The following is a 21,056-nucleotide window of genomic DNA, read 5'->3' as shown; positions in this document are numbered from 1 at the left end:
CTGTGGATTTAAGTCAGTCCTCTCTTCCCTACTTAAATAAAACAGTGTACGAAATGTATGTAAGAAATGTACACAATTTTAAAAAAAATACTTGGGTTGAGAAGTTTCTAGTGTTTTCCTGTATTAAGCCAGAAAAATCCTCTTCCTCCTCCACCTCCTCCATATTATTATTAGCAATTAGAGTAAGTAGCTGTTTTAATGGATTCAAGGCATAACGGCCCCAGGCCAAAAAAAGTCCTAAAACTGCAATATTCTCAAGACAGGTTAGATCAGATTGCCTTACAAGTCCCCCAGCTACAGAAGTACCAGAGAGTTTGTAAGTACTCCAGGCTAAATATTTGCCATGTTGTACTCGTCAAAAAGAGCAGAAAATCAATATCTTCCTTGTTTCAGAATCTACTTGCCGTTGTTTGTTGCAAGGTTTACAATGACCAGTTAGACCAGGGGTGTCAAGTTCACGTCGTCACGGCAGTGTCACGTGACGTATCGGGATTGTTTTCCCCTTCTCTAAACTGGGTGTGGGCGTGGCCAGTGCGTGACGCATCTGGCCCGCGGGCCAGGAGTTTAACAGCCCTGTTAGACACTTTGTGTTTATTGTAATTGGACAAATCTTAAACTCCTGTGGTCGGCAATTGGCTTGTTCTGCATCATTGTGCCAAAAAATAGCCCCACCATCACCCTGCTTAGATCCTAGATGGATCTGAGGTTTATGTGTGACAGGCAGTAAATGCTCCAACACTGGAAAAAAATTAAGATTTAATTTGAGTTATAAATGGCATAGGGAAAAAAATGAGAATTCCACAGTCATTTTCTGGATGGCCCTTCTTTTTTAAATCCGGTGGGAAATGATGTGGGGTTTTGTTTTTTTTTAATAATACCAACTGATCAGAGATGTTTTAACATTCTGCTCCTGAGAGATTTGAACTTTCTTCAATGTTGCATAAAATCACAGTTTTCCCATGTAGCTACAAAAAAAAAGACATTTGCAATTGTTACCGGATTTAACTCCAAATAGCAGGAAAAAACAGAAATGCCAAAATGTGTATTAATTTAGCTAATACTTCAATACATTCCCATTTTGAAAGCATTTCGCTAGCTAACAGGAGCATTGCAAATCTTTTTCTTTGGTTTGGTTAAAAAAAAGATGTCTATCAAAAACAAAGCAAAAAAAAATCACCCAAGAAATAAAAAAGCAAGCACTGTTTTTTTCAAAAAAAAGAAAAACCTTAAAACTAAAACTCAGCTCATAGATGAATCACGAGGTTTCCACTTTTCTCTTTTCATTATTCACAAAATTAAAGCATAATGGGATTTTAATAACTCCAGTAGAGATATTTGATAACCAGCTTAAACATGTCTACTTATAATCACTTGGCAATGTTAGGTCAGGTTAGAACAGATTCTGGCTATGGTGCTTCAAAATCAAGTGGGGAGGGAAGCATCAGAACTTTTTTGATTTTGGGGGAAAGAAGCTTTGCATTTCTTCTAACCAGGAGATCAGTGGGGCGCTAAGTGTTGAGGCAACAGTGAAAATCCAAAATAATATTGAACTTGACATCTTGAGCCCTTTCAGGTATAGGTAGTCCCCAATTTACAACTGTAACTGAGCTTGGAATTACAGTTGCTGTCGTTAAGTGGGCCATCACGTGATTTTGCAACTTTTTTTTTTTCAACGTCCATTAAGATAATCCACAGTCATTAAGACTGATGTATCCTTGGAATAGAGATGAGAAACTTTTGGTTTTGCAACTCTTATTAGCCTGAATTAGCAGGATCTAGTCAGAGCTGAAGAAGCTTTTTGAAGTGAAAAGGAAAAAGGAACAAAGAAAGTCCAGTTGCCTCCTGAAAAAAGCACCTTTGGGGCAACCATGACCCGGATGACTGAGAATCTCTACAGACTTTTAGCAGGATCAATGATCAAGAATGATTCCCAGTTCTCTGAACTACCCAAAATTTCCACTACCGGTTCTCCAGAACCTGTCAGAACCTGCTGAATAGCACCCCTGGGCTGGCCTCATCAGAGATGATCTACCTTCTACTTTAAACAAAAAGACAGGAGAAAGTCAGCAAGAAGCTAACAGTCCTGAATTGCCTGTGTAGAAGGTTCCACTGGGAAAGAAAAAACATTCATTAAAAGTCTTGTGCGGTATTTTTTTTCCTCAATAAATCTTATTCATCAAAATTCAAAAGGATCGAGTCTCAATTTTTTTTAAAGCAAGTTATCGTTAAAGTTTTGACACTTGTGAATAATTATAAATACACTTGTTCTTTACAATGAAAATGGTTGTCTTTTTTTAATTATTTTTTTTTTAAATTTACATTTATATCCCGCCCTTCTCCGAAGACTCAGGGCGGCTTACAGTGTGTAAGGCAATAGTCTCATTCTATTTGTATATTTACAAAGTCAACTTATTGCCCCCCCAACAATCTGGGTCCTCATTTTACCTACCTTATAAAGAATGGAAGGCTGAGTCAACCTTGGACCTGGTGGGACTAGAACCTGCAGTAATTGCAGGCAGCTGTGTTTTAATAACCACGGCCCTGTAAAGTCTTAAGATCTTAATTGTATGACTGAATACAGGTGCTCCTCAAGTATGACCATAATTGAACCCTGGCAATTATGGCCATTAATCATGGGAGTCGTAAAGCAGATCATGTGATTGGACCTGATTTTATGATCTTATTTGGCGGCTGTCATTTAACAATCGCAGCAATCATAAGGTGAATGTTGTGCTTGTTAAGTAAAATATTGCTAGCTATGGCACCTTTTTCTCCAGAAACCAGAAGTAAACACCAGTTGTAAGTTGGGGTCAAACTTCAAAATGGTAGCATGCTTCAGAATGGTGGTAAATGTTTCTGGTTGCCCAGTACTCAAATTGTCATGTCAACCCTGTGGGGAGGAGAACTGATATTGGAACTTTGGAACCCAGTTGTAAGAAGCTTTCGGGGATTCATTGTAACCTTAAACAGTCATTAATGACCGCTATAAGTTAAGGATTATCTGTATACATATGCCAACAAACGTCAGGTGCAAACAATCAGACCCACACTTGAAGAGTTCAATTAATTATTTTATTGCTCAAGCCGATACACAGGAATCTTCCTGGACTGATGGTTTGCACCTGGGTGAAACTAGATGAGATTCAATGGCATTCAAGGGGGGGGCGGAGGAGTCAAATTTCACCCTCTTGTGCCCATGTAGGGATTCTAACTGAAGTCCCCATTTGACTCCTCCCCTGGCTGGGCCAGTCTGTCTCCTACATAAGGGATATGGCTATGGTTGTCTGGAAGACATTTGTGGCTTTCAGGGGTGCTTCTATGAAGATAACCTGATGGGAGACACTGTGAAATTGGGCTCTAGGATTATTATTTTATTTATTATTTTATTATTATTTATTTGATTTTTATACCGCCCTTCTCCCGAAGGACTCAGGCAACAATAAAATACAGACACTACAGTATACAATTTAAAATGCAAGTTAAAAAACTTATTATAATTAGCCTAAAACTTTAAAAATTTATAAAAGCCAAAACCCCATTTAAAATTAGTAAAAAATTTAAAATCGATAAAATTTATGTAATTTAAAATTTAAAATTTAAGCCAGCCCCGCGCGAATGAAAAGATGTGTCTTCAGTTCGCGGCGGAAGGTCCGAAGGTCAGGTATTTGGCGTAAGCCCGGGGGAAGTTCGTTCCAAAGTGTGGGAGCCCTCACAGAGAAGGACCTTCCCCTGGGGGCCGCCAGCCAACATTGCTTGGCGGACGGCACCCTGAGAAGTCCCTCTCTGTGAGAGCGTACGGGTCGGTGGGAGGCATACGGTAACAGCAGGCGGTCCCGTAAGTACCCAGGCCCTAAGCCATGGAGCGCTTTAAAGGTCATAACCAACACCTTAAAGTGCACTCGAAAGGCCACAGGTAGCCAGTGAAGTCTGCGCAGGAGCGGTGTTACGTGGGAGCTACGCGAAGCTCCCTCTATCACCCGCGCAGCTGCATTCTGGACTAACTGAAGCCTCTGAGTGCACTTCAAGGGGAGCCCCATATAGAGAGCATTGCAATAATCCAAGCGAGAGGTAACGAGCGCGTGAGTGACTGTGCACAAGGCATCCCGATCAAGGAAGGGGCGCAACTGCCGAACCAGGCGAACCTGGTGGAAGGCCCTCCTGGCGACGGCCGTCAAATGATCTTCAAACGACAGCCGTTCATCCAGGAGGACACCCAAGTTGCGCACCCTATCCTTTGGGGCCAATAACTCGCCTCCAACAGTCAGCTGCGGCTGCAGCTGACTGAATCGGGATGCCGGCATCCACAGCCACTCCGTCTTGGAGGGATTAAGCTTGAGCCTGTTTCTCCCCATCCAGACCCGTACGGCTTCCAAACACCGGGACAGCACTTCAACAACTTCATTGGGGTGGCCCGGGGTGGAAAAGTACAGCTGAGTGTTGTCAGCGTACAGCTGGTAACTCACCCCGAAGCCACTGATCTCATCCAACGGCTTCATATAGATGTTGAACAGAAGCGGCGAGAGAATCGACCCCTGCGGCACCCCACAAGTGAGGCACCTCGCGGTCGACCTCTGCCCCCCTGTCAACACCGTCTGCGACCGGTCGGAGAGATAGGAGGAGAACCACCGATACACGGTGCCTCCCACTCCCAATCCCCCCAACCGGCGCAGCAAGATACCATGGTCAATGGTATCAAAAGCCGCTGAGAGATCTAACAGGACCAGGGCAGAGGAATAACCCCTGTCCCTGGCCCTCCAGAGATCATCCACCAATGCGACCAAAGCTGTCTCCGTGCTGTATCCGGGTCGGAAGCCGGACTGGAACGGGTCTAGATAGACGGATTCATCCAGGTACTGGGGTAGCTGTCGCGCCACAGCACTCTCTACAACCTTCGCAACAAAGCGAAGGTTGGAGACTGGACGGTAATTACCCAAAATAGCTGGGTCCAAAGAGGGCTTCTTGAGGAGGGGTCTCACCACCGCCTCTTTCAAGGCGGCAGGGAAAACCCCATCCAACAAAGAAGCATTGATAATCCTCTGGAGCCAGCCTCGTGTCACCTCCTGAGTGGCCAGTACCAGCCAGGAAGGACACGGGTCCAGTAAACATGTAGTGGCGTGAAGCCTCCCCAACAACCTGTCCACGTCCTCGGGAGCCACAGGGTCAAACTCATCCCAAACAGGCTCAACAAGATATGCCTCCTCTCCCTCACTTGGATCATCCCAATTTCGGTCCAGACCATCCCGGAGCTGAGCGATTTTATCGTATAGATAACCACTAAACTCCTCGGCACGTCCCTGCAAAGGGTCATCCCGCACCTCCTGATGAAGGAGGGAGCGGGTCACCCGAAACAGGGCGGCCGGGCGGTTATCTGCTGACGCAATGAGGGTGGAGGCGTAGGAACGCCTCGCCTCCCTCATTGCCACCAGGTAGGTCCTAGAATAGGACCTAACTAGTGTCCGATCAGCTTCGGAACGACTGGACCTCCAGGTGCTCTCTAGGCGTCTTCTCCAGCGTTTCATCTCCCTCAGCCCCTCAGAGAACCAAGGGGCCGGACGAGATCTGCGACGGGTCAGAGGCCGCAAAGGCGCGACACGGTCCAGGGCCCCAGCCGCGGCCTGTTCCCAGTCGTGCCGTGGGCCAGATCCTCAGGGAATGGCCCAAACTCCGTCAGGAACCTCTCAGGGTCCATCGGGCGCCTGGGACGGAACCAACGTATAGGTTCTGTCTCCCTGCGATGGTGAGTGGCGGTTCGGAAGTCTAGGCGAAGGAGAAAATGATCAGACCATGACATAGGTTCTGTTACTAAATCACCTAACTCCAGATCATTTAACCACTGTCCAGAGATATAAATCAAATCCAGCGTGCCTCCCCCCATGTGTATAGGGCCATCATTTACTCGAATCAGGTCCAAGGCCGTCATGGAAGCCTGGAACTCCCGAGCTGCAGTCGATAACAAGCCAGCTGATGGTAGGTTGAAATCCCCCATGACTATAAGTCTGGGGGTCTCAACCGCCACCGCGGCAAGTACCTCCAACAGCTCGGGCAGGGCTGTGGTCACGCAGCAAGGAGCCAGGTACGCGATCAACAAGCCCAACTGATTCCTATGGCCCCACCTCACATAGAGGGATTCACAACCGGCAATTTGAGGAACAGTGGCCTCCCTCGGCTCTAGATCTTCCTTAATGACAACCGCCACCCCCCCACCCCTACCTTGGGCCCTCGGCTGATGAAATACTCGGAAACCTGGAGGGCAAAGCTCAACAAGGGGAACCCCCCCCTCTGGGCCCAACCAGGTCTCCGTAATGCCCATAAGATCCGCGGACTCCCCCTGAATAAGATCGCAAATAAGGGGAGCTTTATTAGCCACGGACCGGGCATTACATAACATCAACCGAAGATCCAAGCTCTGAGGATCATGGCCGCCCGAGGAATGGGTAGGAACTGAGGGGCCGGAGCACGTGATCGCTTTCAGACATCGAACACGTGCTCCCAACTCTCGATACGCCCCCCCCCCTCCACCATATCTGCCTCTCCCACTAACCACACAGATGGAACCACACTTATCATCAGGAACCTCACCCTCCCCCGAAACCTTCGGACCTATTAAAACCCCGCCGCAAACACGTGCAGTGACTGGCCCCTCCCTCGGCGGGCTACCCCAGCACCTGCCCTTGCCCTCCCCCCCCCCTTAAACGTTCCCTATCTAAAAATCCCCACAAGTTCTTTCTACGTGCATGCCACCTCTGTCGATCCCAAGACCCGTCATTGAGGCCGGCCCTCGGTAACATAGAGGGCCATTCCTGCGAGGCGGGGGCACCTCACAGGCGCAAGAGTTCAATTGAGGAATATCGCATAATAAAATCGGCAAAAAGACTAGCTCCATCTCGAAATTGGCTAAGATGATAATATAAAATTAGTCCTCAGTTAAGGACGGACGTATAATAATCCGGTCAATGGACAGTCATGATGAATCTCCTGGTCAATATCCAGGACCCAGATCTTAGTTTGGTCCAATAAATATAAGTTCTTAAATCCAGGATAGGTAGTCCAAAGCCAAGTCCTAAACATGAGAAAAAAGGGTGGGGTTGGTGTTTCGTGTCCACTCTCGTTTGCTGTTCCCGGACAAGTCTCCTCTCAGTTCCTGATGACCCATAAAGTCATAATATATGGCCATAAAGATCGCAAAAGGCCAGGAAACTGTCGATGATATCACAGTATCAGGGAAAAGAACAGGCCAGGAAACAGACCAAGGTACCTCCATTGTCTTACTCTCTGCCGGCCTCAGGCAATCCTCCAATAACCGGCTCCAGATTCGTCTAGCCCATGCCCACCAGGGGTCACTCCATCTCCACCACCAACACCCCTGGAATGTCCAGGTCCGGCTCGCTCCAGAGACCAGGTCTCTCCAAGTCTCTCCAAAAACCCTCCAAGAGGCCTTACAAAAAGGCAAGGCCTCCCCCGAGGGGCCGAAGGACGGGAGGAAACAAGGACGCCCAGATGAAAATAGAGGCCGCAACAGGCCATAGCAGGCCGCAAAAAGGCCACCAGGATGAGCAAAGGCCGCAGAGAAATGAGTCAGTAAAGCCTTCATGGCCAAAGCCACATAGTGGAAACGACAGCAGTGGAAGATGGAAAAAAGGCAAAAGCTATCCAAACGCCAAAAAAACCCGCTGCCGCTCCAATTCACCACTTCCCCTCCGCTGCAGTTCGCATTCACAGCTGAGGGAAAGGGCCCAACATCCCCGACCAAGGTAGAAAACAGGCCGGCTCACCACCCTACCGGCGCCACCAACATGGCTGTTGCCATCCGCCACTCACCTTCCCGGGTCCGTTCCTGGCAGCCGTGGGGCTTAAGAGGTCCGGAAACCTCTCCCATGGCTGCCTGAAACTTCAGATCTTCTCATCGGGGGATGAGCGGTTAAGCAGGCGGCCAGGAGCGCTGCCATCCTGTCGGAGCTAAGAAAACCGTCGACGCCGATCCTCAGGGCGCTGCCATCTTGCGCATGCGCAGAACGATGAAAAAGGATCAGATTGGATTGGCAGCTTTACTTCTGTGTAGCGGCTTCCATATCTGAGCTTCTGTTGGATACTATAGCTTTGGTTGGCAATGGAGTTCCTTAGGTTTATAATCTTCAAGGACTTCAATCTGCCATCCCTAATGAACCTGATCCAGCTTACTGAGGGCCTTCAGAAATATGCAGAAGTGGCTTCCGGTGGCTTCTGTCTTCCCCGGAGGACGTCTGGAATGGCGTCCCGAACCGAGATCCTGTAAAAGCTGGTGTAACAGCGGAGAACAGCTGTTAGCCAGCTTCAAAGCTTTTCTCTGGGTGAAAGAGATTAGCAAGAGTGGCTGGATAGCAGAAGATTGCCCCAGGGGCTCTGCTTTCTTATGTAGAGTCTCGGAGGGGTGCCTGCCTAACCCAGCCCTACTCCAGACTCGGCTCGATCCTGCTAATTAGGCAGGACAAGAGGAAGACGGCCACTTCTGCTCAGTTGATTCCGTTTTGAATACTAGAAGCAGACGGGGACAAATACAAGTGATCGATTACTGGGGAAGCAAGAAGAGAGCTGACTTCTACTTCTTTTTTAAAAAAGGGGAAAACTTTTTCTCACTTTAACTTAGTGAAGGAAAAAATGGCGTCTGAGAGGAAGTGGATTTGAGGCTGCTTGTGAGAGAAAGCGAAGTTCGTCTTTGTGGATTTTAGCTGAATAGAAACTCTCCATAGGAGGCAAGGTGAAAGTTTTTATTTTACAATTTTAATTTGAGACTTTTTGAGACTTTGAGATTTTACAATTCTAATTAGAGACTTTACTTAAATTAAAATGGCTTTTAAGCCACCAAAAGCTCCCATGACGAGAAGGGGGTCTGAAACTAACTTGGAAGATATGTTAAAGGAACAGAACAGAGTTTCTGAAGAGAGATTTAAAGAAATTATGAATAATATTCATGGTGTGAAGGATCAACTTAGGGAAGAAATTAAAGAGACTAATAAAAAAATTAGAGGTGATTTATTGATGGTTTTTCAAGGTTTGGCAAAAAATTTGGAAGTAATGGAGGATAAAGTGGAAGTAATTAGTCAAGCAAATCAGTATTTGGATAATAAAGTTGGAGAGCTCCAAAATAAAGTGGATAAAAATGAGGACCTTGTGGTGGTATTGCAATATAGAGCATTGGAGAAGGCTTTGAGAATTAGGGGTCTCCAGGATCGGAAGGAAGAAGATATTAAAAAAGTTATATCAGAAGCCTTAGCTGAAATGTTAGGAATGGACCCTCGAGAAGTTGTATCTTAGAATTCTTGATGAACGTATCTTTTCTTTTATATATTCTGAGAGCGTATGCACCAAGATAAATTCCATGTGTGTCCAATCATACTTGGCCAATAAAAAATTCTATTCTATTCTATTCTTTTTTTTTATTTGAATTTATATCCCGCCCTTCTCCGAAGACTCAGGGTGGCTTACACTATGTTAAGCAATAGTCTTCATCCATTTGTATATTATATACAAAGTCAACTTTTATTGCCCCCAACAATCTGGGTCCTCATTTTACCTACCTTATAAAGGATGGAAGGCTGAGTCAACCTTGGGCCTGGTGGGACTTGAACTTGCAGTAATTGCAAGCAGCTGTGCTAATAACAGACAGACTCAGTCTGCTGAGCCACCAGAGGCCCTATTCTATTCTATTCTATTCTATTCTATTCTATTCTATTTCTATTCTATTCTATTCTATTCTATTCTATTCTATTTTATCAGTGGTATAAGTGGTAGAAGTTAGAAAATGAAAGATTATTGTTATGTGTATGTAAAAGATGAACATAATTTATGACTATAAGCATGCTAGTATAACTAATATGACTACAAATAAATTAATATAACTATAGTCATTGTTATTATTACTATGTATATTGTTACAATTACTACCAGTAGACATGTTGTTGTTGTAAAATGAAGTGCCTGGACAATACACTGTTTTCAAAATATTTATGTAGATTTTGAATTATAATGGGGGGAAAAGGGGGATACTCAGACTTGCAAGATTCTGTTCTTACAACAGTCTTAATAAAGGTAATTTTAGCTTTCCTGTGGTATTGATTTTATAATCTAATCTACCTACCTGCAGTACTTAATGGAGCTAACTGCCTGATAAGAGAAGGGCCCTGTGCCATACCTGGTTTTATCTTGGAGGAGTGAGATTGTGATCTGGAGTTGTAGAATGCCACTTTTAACCCCTTATCATGGACAGATCATTAGACTTGGAGAGTTCATGGACGTTCCCCATTGCATGGAACAGGATCAATAGAGCAGCTACTCAGAAATAACTTTTATTTTTATTCTTTGGCCTGGCATTTTAGGACGTTTGCAAATCACCCATAGTCACCTGGGTGAGGTGGGCGGTGTAGAAATCAAATAAATAAATAAAACTATCCTGATGCTGTCTCATTTCTCCCCGTTGCCTGGATGGGGAAAAACAGGCTTCAGTTATCTCTAGCAAGAACAAGTGACTCAATCTTTGCCCGCTGCTTCCAGGAATTTTCCACCGTTGGTTCTGGGTGGGATTGGTCTCCCCTGCTCATTGCTGGGGCCCAATTTGGAGCTCCTTCTGGACCCAACTCCTACTTAAAAGGCAGAGGGCAGTTGTAATGGGAAGATTTCACACAACTCTACCTTGTGTGACAATTGCGTTCATTCCTGGATCAGGAGATTTTGGTTAATGGTCATTCATGTTTTAATCATCTCCTGGTTAAATTTCTGCAACACACTCTAAATGAGACTGGCTTTGAAGATGATCCAGAAGCAGCATTAGGTCCAGAATGTAGCAGTATAGTAGCAATGGGCACACTTTAATACACCTGTCAAACCCTGAAGTCCGGGGTTTGCCATGACGGGGCAGGATGGAGCACTGGTGAAGTGGGTGTCAGAACTGTAGCGATGGAAGCACCGGAGCACCAGTGATGAGGGTGTAGAAAAGGCTGCAGTGGCAACGGAGGCAGCAACAGGGCTCATCCGCGAAGCAGGAAGGCATGGTGACACGAGGAAAACCACCAGCAGAGATCAGAAGCTCCAAGCGACAATCAGCTGTTCCAGCCCAACAATCAGCTGTTCTGGGTCAAGGAATGGCTGGGTGGAGTCCCACTGGGCAGGCTAACGCATTAATGAAAATGGGGAAAGGCCAGCCGGGGGTGGAGGGGAGGGCATAGCTCATCTAAATAAATTGTGCTGGGAGGCGGAAGCTCCCAGCACTGATTTTGCATCTTTACAGGCTGCTGTTTTTCTGCTGCTATAACTCATTGTGTGCCAGAGTCCGGCTGATGCCTTTCAGCCTGCAGGGGCTCCAGCCATATTCATGCAGCTGATCAACGAGTTGCTATGTTACTGATGATGTTATCTAGTGTGTTGAATAAAATGTCTGCGAGAAAACAACCACACTCGGAGAGCACCAAGGACTCCTCACCAGTGTTACTCCACAAGCTGCATTGACCCCTGACAGAATTTCAGGTAGGATTCAAAGGGCTGTTTATAAAGACCTACATCACACAAGGTATGGGGCCGCCTACTTCCCGTTACTTATGCCTATCCCACAAGACTGAACAGAGCGAGCATTCTCCAGGTCCCCTCTTTGAAGTAGCATCACCTAATAGAACCCTGAAGATGTGCCTTCTCCGTTGCTGCCTGTCCTTTTGAGCTCCCTTTGCCCTGAAGATAACCCCGACTCTATTATGTGTATGGAGATCATGGTTGTCTCAAAGGTGTTTTTTTCAAGAGGCAGTTGGACTTCCTGGTTTTTCTTTGAAAACATTTTGCTTCTCATCTAAGAAGCTTCTTCAGCTCTGACTGGATGGTGGGGGATGGAAGGATTTATACTCCTTGTAGACAGCTGGTCATTTGCATTTTTTTAGAGAATCATTGAGGCCAGTTTATCTGTGTCATCAGAGTCACCTGAGTAGTAGGCTCCACATCCACTTGTACTATTTGGGTGACCTGAGAACACAGATAAATCTCCAGGTGGCCTCAACGACTCTCTAAACCAGGGGTCTTCAAACTTGGCTCTTTTAAGACTTGTGGACTTCAACTCCCAGAGTTCCTCAGCCAGCAAAGCTGGCTGAGGAACTCTGGGAGTTGAAGTCCACAAGTCTTAAAAGAGCCAAGTTTGCAGACCCCTGCTCTAAACAAATGCAAATGACCAGCTGTCTGCAAGGAGTATAAATCTTCCATTCCCCACCATCCAGTCAGAGCTGAAGAAGCTTCTTGAATGAGAAGCGCAACGTCTTCAAAGAAAAACCAGAAAGCCCAGTTGCCTCTTGAAAAAGCACCTTTGGGACTGACTCTATTATCTCTCTGTATACAAGTAGTCTTTGAGATATCTGACTGTAATGGAGTCTGGCCATTACGGTTGTAAATTGTAATGGTTATAAAATGGGCCAGTCATGTCACCAACCCGATTTTACAACCTTTTTTGTGGTGGTTGACAAGTGAATACGGCAGTCATAAAGCAACTGCCAGGGTCGTTAAGCAAACCGGTGATTCACTATGATCTGGTTTTGCTGACAATCAGAAGTAAATGCCAGTTATCAGCAAAACCATCATAAAATGTGGTGACATGATTAGGGGGAAGATGACCGTCAGAAGATGGGTTATTAGTATCTCCCCAAGTAGATTCATCATAACTTTGTGCTATTACTAAGCAACCAGTCATAAGTCAAGGAATACCTGTAGCTCTGAGGACTGACTTTTCTGTCAAATATTGGGCCAAGATAGTAACAGAACCAATTCTGTTATGAAAATGTGTTTTAGCCATACCAGGCCTTGACTATGTGTTGAGTAGGTTTTAATATATTGGTTTTATGTTGTATTTTTATTTTTACTTCATTGTAGGTGTTTTTTTAAAAAAAACTCATAAACTCTGCCAGAATCACAAATTATGAGTGGGGGTGCTTTGATAAATTCCGTTTAATAATGATTAATGATTTTAAGCAAATTGACTGTACAATCTTTTAGAGAGAGATATGTCTTTATTTACAGGTGATTGAAAGTCTGCATAAAACAGTCTATAGAAGAATTAAACCATTTTAAATATAAATAAAGTACAATAAATTCCACTTCTCCCTTATTGTAGACTCTCTTGAATATTTTTATTACCTTATGTTGAAAAAAAGAGACCCAGTTTAATGTAATGGTTAAGGCATCAGACTAGAAACTGGGAGACTGAATTCTAGTCGCATTTTAGCCAGAAAGCCAGCTGGGTAATCTTGGGACAATCATTCTCTCACACCCCTAAAAAGCAGGTAATGGCAAACCACTCAAAACCTTGCTAAAAAATCTGTGGGAACTCAAAGGCACACAAACACACACACACACACACAATCTAAAACTAAAAAGGCATCTTACAATGTTGCCAACTGGTGCAGATTTACAATTAAAATGTCTTACAGAAGATGAATGCAAATAACCTTTAGAACAGGGGTCTCCAACCTTGGCAACTTTAAGCTTTGCTGGCTGGGGAATTCTGGGAGTTGAAGTCCGCCAGGCTTAAAGTTGCCAAGATTGATACCCCTGCTTTAGAATGTCTCTGGACCAAAACCTAAGTATAATTTAGGTCTAGTCAACAATTCAGCAAAGTTCCCCATTTTTGTTTAACACATTCGGGGGGGGGGGGGAAGGAAAGTCTAATACAGACTTTATTTTTTTTTTATTTTTTTTATTCATTTATTTTGTCAAACACATACTAAACAATATATATAAGCATGAAATAAACACACAAAATGAATACAACCAAAGGGAACATTAGGACAGGAACAGTAGGCACGCTGGTGTCTTATGCACGCCCCTTCTTGGCAACTTGTCATTTAACATGATGGCCTTGTTGCTCCTGGAAGGCTAAACTTTCCCTGCATGTTTATAAAAGCCAGGAATTGATTTCAGTGGGTTTGTAGGAGAGTATTGCAACACAGAATGTCTCTTGCTTGGCAAACCAGTTATTTCCTGTGGTCATGTCTTCTTCCCCACCTGCAGCATGACACAGATACCCAATCCCATTTGAGATGACCCCGTGTCCTTCCCTCTTCCTATTCCAAGAAGGGACAAATCTGTGGTTTGTCTCCTCTGCTTATAAAGTCCTGAGAGTGACTATTTTTGTGGTTGCCATTCCTGGCAATGAAAGGTTTCTAGGAGTCTCTAACCCGGTATTTTGTGCATGACGAGTGAGCTGGCAGCAATAAAATTGCAATGCTAAACTAAACGTGAACTCAGATAGGAGAGGAATCTGAAAATTTGCCAAAAGGAACATTCTTTTTCAATAAACCCTCAAAACCTTATCTAGCCCTCTCTGGCTCCTTTAGAATAAGAGAAAAGGGAGCAAAATTTGCTTTCTGAGTCCTTAGGAGTACAGACTAAAAGGTAAAGGTAAAGGTTCCCCTTGCACATATGTGCTAGTCATTCCTAACTCTAGGGGGCAGTACTCATCTCCATTTCAAAGCCAAAGAGCCAGCGCTGTCCGAAGATGTCTCCATGGTCATGTGGCCGGCATGACTAAACGCCAAAGGTGCACGGAACACTGTTACCTTCCCATCAAACGTGGTCCCTATTTTTCTACTTGCATTTTTTATGTGCTTTCGAACTGCTAGGTTGGCAGAAGCTGGGACAAGTAATGGGAGCTCACCCCGTTACACGGCACTAGGGATTCGAACTGCTGAACTGCCGACCTTTCGATCAACAAGCTCAGCATCTTAGCCACTGAGCAACTGTGTCCCAGATAGGAGTAGAGACTGGAGCCCGTTATATATTACAATAATTATTTCCCTGCTAATGCTAAGGACAAAAACGTCCTTATCATTAGTTTCATTATACAATAACAGCAAAAGTTTTTATGCACGATGATTTTTGGAATTTAAAGTCAACAATTTTTAAAAAATGGAAACAGTGAAATAGAAATGTGAGAAAAACATTCAGGAATAATTAATGTGAGCAAATAACATGATTATAATTTATAACAGCTGAACATTCTGATGGTTTTAGGGGGGGAAAGGCTAATATAGCCTTTTAAATTTAATTTATAGAGGCCGGGGGGGGGTGTTTTTGAGGATTCTGCACAATGTCTTAGCTGTTCCTAGCAATGCATTTTCCTGGACAGATGTTCTAATATTATTTCTGGGTTCTGCTGGAGCCATTCTCCCAGTTTAGGATTAACAGCCCTGAGTGCTCCTACCATCACTATGACCACCCTGGCCCTTACTTTCCACATTCACTCTAGTTCAGGGCAGTAGTGAAATCCAATTTTTTTTACTACCGGTTCTGTGGGCGTGGTTTGGTGGGTGTGGCTTGGTGGGTGTGGCAGGGGAAGGATACTGGAAAATCTCCATTCCCACCCCACTCTGGGGCCAGCCAGAGGTGGTATTTGCCAGTTCTCCGAACTACTCAAAATTTCCGCTGCCGGTTCTCTGAACTGTTCAAAATTTCCACTACCAGTTCTCCAGAACCTGTCAGAACCTGCTGGATTTCACCCCTGGTTCAGGGGTGTCAAACTCAAGGCCCAGGGGCCAAGATCCAACCCGCAAGGTGCTTAGATCTGGCCCATGGGGCTGCCCTGGAAACTGCGAAGGACCAACCCGCAATGCCTCTGCCAGCGAAAATGGAGCTTGGGAGGGCTGCGTGCGACCCTCCTGAGCTCTGTTTTCACTGGCAGAGGGTTGCAGGAGGCCATCGCAGCCAAAAACAGAGCTCGGGAGCCCGTTTTCATTGGCAGAATGTTTGAGCCACCACAGGTGCTCCCGACACATGTGACGTCGAGCTGGCCACACCCACCCTGGCCATGACCACCTGGCCCCCCAACGTCAAACACAACCCTGATGCAGTCCTCAATGACACCCCTGCTCTAGTTCCTCCTTAGGGCCCTGGTAGTTCTCCAGCTTCTACTCCTTCTTCCTGATGTTATTATCAGTAGAGACCACTATATCTTTCACCACCGCTGTCTTCTGGTCCTTGTCTACGATGTCTGGTTGATTGATCTGGATCTGTCCAAGTAGATCTAGAAGTCCCACATAATCTTGGCTCTGTTATTGTCCATGGTTTCTATGGAATCTCCTATCAGAACTTCAGAGGATCTTGCCTGTATACTATACAGTTGTTCCTGTGCACAATGCCAGCTACTTGGTTGTGACATTCAGTGTGTGCTGTTCTTGCCTGCATCTTACACCCTGCCTCTATGTGTTGGAATGTCTCTGAGCCGAAGTTGCACATACATCATTCCATGTACTGTTCCAATAATTCCATTTACTTGTTTGATATTTTTTTAAAAAATCTGCTGCTTGTTTTCATTGGAGGGCACAATGTTTTCCAAAGACAAATATGATGAATTTATGAGATGGCAAGGATGAAAGATGAACCAGCTATGCAGAAAGAAGATCTAGTTGGGTGAGGGTGGGGATATTTCTATGAGTTTTATTTGATTATTTCGTAAATCTGGCAGAATTAATAATAGCAAATGCAAAATTGCAGAATTGGGGAATATTTCCTGCTGGGAATTTCCAATTGACAGGAAAAATTACAAACTTTCAACATTAAAGACAGATGTGTGCTGAGCAGAGCAGAGCTGACAAATTTTTACACAGACTTGCAGAAATTTTCTCCCCTGTAGGAGTGTTGCTTCTATAGACAATAAGAAGGAAATAACTACAAATTTTTTCTTGGCTGGTGCTTTGATTTGGTCTCACCTATGCTTATTTTGAAACCTCCTTCATCATGGTTTATAAAAACATGGTTTATGCTTTAATCAATCGTGGCTTATCAATTTACTATGGTTTAAACAAGCCATGCCCTATCAGGAACTTAAACCCAGTTGTTAAGTCGGACCTCCTGCAACGTAATGTTGCAACTTCTTTCCATTGCTTGATGGTTTGAAGAAGACATTTGTAGGGTTTCTTGGGACTGTCGGCAGTGGTAGGATTCAGTCGGTTTGGGCTGTTAGCTTTGGAAGCCATACTAGGCCAGAGGCTTCCGCGCTGCCACTTTCCCATGTGTGGGAAAGTAGGGGGGAGATTTGGTAGAGGGTACCATTAGACATAATAATGTTCTTCCTGCCGATCAAGGCCAAGCCTGCATCTGGAGAAGGAGTGGCCGGAGTGATGTCTTGAGATGGGACGGTTGGCGATTGGAGCATGTGATCGGCAGAGGGATCAAGGGGGTTGTAATTTTGGAGTTTGTCTTACTGAGGGAAAACCCGGATTCCCAGATTCGGGGTTTCCCCAATTGTACCAGTTTACCTATGCTAGTAAAAGAGCTTTGAAAGATGTTTGCTTCGGAGTCTTTTCTGCAGGAGGGGGTTTTCTGGAATGCTGACACTGGCTGTTAAATTGCTGGCTGGCCCCACCCCACCCCACCCCTTCCAGGGGTCCCCATGTGCCCCATTTTGGCTCCCAGGAGGCTGCAGGGAGGCCTACTAGGCCCAAAATGGGGCATGGGGGGCATTTTTGCTCCCAGGAGGGTGCAGGAGGCCAAGTGCTGCCTGTCACAGCCCCTGGCCATGCCCACCATGGCCACATCCACTCAGGCAGTCATTAGAGAAGAGAACCGGTTGTTAAATTATTTCAATCCCGCCACTGACAGTAGGAGGGCGGGGCTGGTGGCTGGAGGAAAGAAAGAAAGATGGTTCAGCCTTTAAAAGGTGAATTGATTGACTGGAGGAGGTGGCAACTTAACCATTCCTGTTTCAAGATAACAAGAGGTTCTACCACCCATTTTCAGTGATTGTGGGGAAAGGGGAGCTTAGAGGACCACAAAAACAAAACAAAACAAAAAAGGTGTTGAGCAAAGGCTGCAGGTATTTCAGCTTGTTAAGCAAAGATGACCTTTGATGGAAATATGCATTTCCTCAAAATGTGCTCGGTCTGTTTTGTTTGTGGTTCTTCCTGTTCAAGGCCATCAGGCTTCAAAGATGGGGCACCTCATTCTTCATCAATATTATTGAAGTGGTAAATGGAGGGAAAATAGCCTTGGTCTTTCTTGAAGTCCAAGAGTCCAAAAGTGTTAGGAGAAACCCATAAATATTAGCAGACAGACACGCAGAGACTCTATTTAAAGGCTGTGGTGTAACAGAAGACAAATCAGGGAAAAATGGAAATAGTTGAGGCTTGGCACTTGACTTCTGTAGAGAGTATGACCTTGTCCCTTGACCATCCTGGTCTGCATGGCTGGCTGCAGTCTTTTCGGGGTTTGCTGACAAAAGCTGCCTTGGCTTGGCAAAGACTCTGTTGTCAAACCTGCAGGAGCCATCTCTGCTGGGAAGCAAGTGGTTCTTGCAGTTCTTACCACAGCCCAGAGATGGATAACCAGTGGTAAAGTTAGATCATTTGAGACTCTAGCCTTGAAGGTCTTATAGTGCCTGCCTCCTCCCGCCTTTCGATAATAAGAGGCATGTCTTCATTCACTTCAAAATGAAAATCCAATCTGTTACAATTCCTCCTCATTTGACTTAGGGCAGGGATGTCAAACTCGATTTCATTGAGGGCCGCATCAGGGTTGTGTTTGACCTCAGGGGGCCATGGTGGGCGTGGCCATGGTGGGTGTGACCAGCTCGGTGTCACTTGTGTGGGGGGCACCTGTGGTGGCCCGAGTGCTCTGCCAGTGAAAATGGGCTCTTGAACTCCGTTTTCAGCTGCGATGGCTTCCTGAAACCCTTGGCCAGCAAAAATGGAGCTTGGGAAAGCCGCCTGCAGCCCTCCCAAACTCTGTTTTCAGCTGGCAGGGCATTGTGGGCTAGTCCTTCACTGTTTCCAGGGTGGTCCCATGGGCCAGATCTAAGTACCCCATGGGCTGGATCTGCCCCCCCGCACCTTGAGTTTGGTATCCCTGACTTAGGGGGTTCTAGATTTTTGCCCTTAAGCCTTATCCAATGGGACTAGTCAATTAGACTTTGAGACTACAATACTGGGAGATAGGGAATTTAATTGGGCAAATAGGGAATTTAACAGGACAGCCTCAAAGCAAATTGGACACTCTGCCTTGTCTAAGACTGACAGAACCAGAAACATACATCTGTAAATTATAGTTACAGCTCTGTCAGAAATACATGTCTTTCTACTTTTAAATTATTTTAACACTCATCATTTCTATTGCAGTAACATAAATAAAATAGATGCATAATATATGATTGTATAAGCAAACAGAATGATTAATATACTGGCATTAGACACAGACAGAATAAGGAGGGGTAATAAACAAGCAGTTCCATCATCAGGGGAATACCAAGACATGAAAAATCTGACTACATGATCTGATTGAACTTATCACTTCAATGTCTAACTTGCATTGAAGTTATAATGAAATCTACCAATCCCTGTTGCAACTTGAAAACGCGTCTTGTGATTCTTAAATGTTTTATTCACATTTTCAAGTACACTCAAAAAAACACAAAAAATATGCTGAAGTTGTATTTTGAATACATAATCTTATTGAGTTAGTTGTTAAGTTACTGCAGTGGGTTCTGAGAATGACCTTGGGAAACAGGAGGAATAGCTGTAGTTTAGACCAAAGGTCTCCAACCTTAGCAACTTTAAGACTTGTGGACTCCAACTCCCAGAATTCCTCAGCCAGCTTTGCTTTGAATTCTGGGAGTTGAATTCTGGGAGTTTAAGTCCACAAGTCTTAAAGTTGACAAGGTTGGAGACACCTGGCTTAGACCACCATCATGAAAAAGGATATCTCAGCTGAGAGAGAGAGAGAGAGAGGGAGGGAGGGAGGGAGAGAGGGGGGGGAAGGGTATTTCTAAAGGGGGCGTTTCTAGTTTTCTGGGACATAAAAGTAATGGAGAGGAGAAGTATTTTCAGAATTGTAAGATTCTGTTACTATCATCTTTTAACGACCTCATAATCCTTTGTGGAGTGGAGTTTGGGCAACTGAATGGAGCTGAGTGTTTACTAGCCAGATGCCCTTCCTATCGCCAATGTGGAGCTCTGTTAAGATTCTGTTACTTTAACCCTGCCATAATATTTATTTATTTATTTATTTATTTATTATTTAAATTTGTATACCGCCCTTCTCCCGAAGGACTCAGGGCGGTTCACAGCCAGGTAAAAAATACACAATACACAATAAATACAATTAAAATACAATTAAAAAACTTATTAAATTGGCCACAATTAAAAATTTAAAATAAAAACCCATTAAAAACCCATAGACTTAAAAAACTAACCCAGTCCAGCGCAGATGAATAAGTGAGTTTTAAGCTCGCGGCGAAAGGTTCGGAGGTCTGGAAGTTGACGAAGTCCTGGGAGGAGTTCATTCCAGAGGGCGGGAGCCCCCACAGAGAAGGCCCTTCCCCTGGGCGTCGCCAGACGACACTGTCGCGCCGACGGCACCCTGAGGAGTCCCTCTCTGTGAGAGCGCACGGGTCGGTGAGAGGTATTCGGTAGCAGCAGGCGGTCCCGTAAGTAACCCGGCCCTATGCCATATTGTACTCATGGTTGGTGTTTCATATTTGGGCTGCATTGAAGGACTGACAGTTATCAAAAGTACGATGTTCTCACAAGACCTGCATTTTGAAATGTATTATACAGGTAGACCTCGAGTTATGACCACAACTGAGCCCAAAATTTATGTTGCTAAGTGAAACATTTGTTAAGTGGGCTTAACAACTTTTCTTGCTGAATACCACTTCTGCATTGTAACTTTGAACAGTCACTAAATGAACTATTGTAAGTTGAGGACTACCACTTTATAAAACATGCATCATTATAGACTTCTTTAGCTGATGTTGAGTTGTCAAATTCAGTGAAACTCAGAATCTGACAAATAATTATGTTCTAGTCCTTAGAACATTATTCTGAGCAGAGCAAATCACATCAAATTGCAGTCCAAATGAAATCATTTCTCTTCTTCATATTAATGTGTGCAAGTTAGCAGCCTAAACCAAATCTAAATAATTTTAGAAATTGACTTCATGTTAGTCCAGAATATCAGAGTTAAATACATTTCATTGTATGTTCTTTTGACACTAGAGATTATGAAAAAAAATCCTTTATCCTTAATCCTAGTAGAAATGAATATACATAACTAGGCTTTGCAGT

Source organism: Ahaetulla prasina, chromosome 5, assembly GCF_028640845.1.
Source record: "Ahaetulla prasina isolate Xishuangbanna chromosome 5, ASM2864084v1, whole genome shotgun sequence".
NCBI lineage: Eukaryota > Metazoa > Chordata > Lepidosauria > Squamata > Colubridae > Ahaetulla > Ahaetulla prasina.
Note: the sequence above shows the minus strand (reverse complement) of the source record.